Here is a 1,160-nt window from a genome sequence, read left to right on the forward strand (position 1 = left end):
AGATGGAAAGGCCGGGCAGGTATTTGAGAAACCAAAAGCTGAAAGAGGAGGAAGAGGGCGGGAGCTACTTCCACTTCTCGCTGGATTTCCCCTCTCCTCCGGCATCTTCGTTCTCTGGGTGGCCTTGAGAGGGGGTGGAAGAGCAGAAAAGGCAGCCCACCCTCCGTCCTGCCCGAGGCTGACATTTGTGACCCCGGCTGGGTTCCTCCATTCCTGCTCTTGTCTGGAATCTGAGGGAAGTCAGAGGCCTTCCAATCTCCTCTCCCTTTTTTCATCTTCGACCTTTCTTATTTGCCCATCCCACCTCACTTTTCTCTGCCTGGTCCTTCCATCTCTCCTCATGCCTTCTCATCCATTTCTGTCTCACATCTCTCATCTTCTGTCGCCTCTTCTCCACTCCTCAGTTGCCCTCTTCTACCTCCCATCTCTGTTTGCCTTCCCTCTCTCTCCAGACAACACTGTTCTTGTCTTATCTGAGTCTGTCACCGACCTTGCATCTTTAGCTCATCTTCCTCAACTCCTCTTCACGTCCTTATTTCCCACATTTTCCCTCTCTTGGTGTCTCCTTCTTCTGCTGCCATCTTCCCCAGCCTTTCTGGATTATATTAATAACTGCCTCCTCTACAGGGGTTTCCAGCCCACAACTGTTCCATGCACCCTCAGCTCCTTGCCCTCAGTCTCAGTCTCTTTGGGTCATTTTGAGAAGCTTGGAGTTTCAGGAGGGGACAGCAGCTGGGATGTGTAGCAAAGGTCGTGGGGAAGATGGATGGAATGGAAGGCTAGGGTTGGAACCAAGATATCTTTGGTGTATGTGCACTCCTGTTTTTGTCCCTCAGTCATCATTTTCATTTTCTTAATAAAAAAAGACATAACCGACTCATCAGCACCATTTAGTCTTTGAGTCCATTAATACTCCCTCTTTTGGTCCTTTGGTGTCCACACCTCCCAATTTCTCTTTCTGACTCTTCTATCAGTTTCTCAGTCTCTGACTCCTCAAAAATCTTGGAGCCCCACCCAGGTTTTTCCTTGCCGAACTCTGTCCATCTTGCTCAGATCTTTCCATCTCTCGTTCTCTGTTTCTCTGACACACTCGCTGATGTCTTTAGCGATCACTGACCCTCTCCATCTCTGTTCTCTCTGGCTTCATTTACCTCCCTCTT

The sequence above is a fragment of the Bison bison genome, unplaced genomic scaffold (genome assembly GCF_000754665.1).
Source record: "Bison bison bison isolate TAMUID 2011002044 unplaced genomic scaffold, Bison_UMD1.0 scf7180017864213, whole genome shotgun sequence".
Classification (NCBI taxonomy): domain Eukaryota; kingdom Metazoa; phylum Chordata; class Mammalia; order Artiodactyla; family Bovidae; genus Bison; species Bison bison.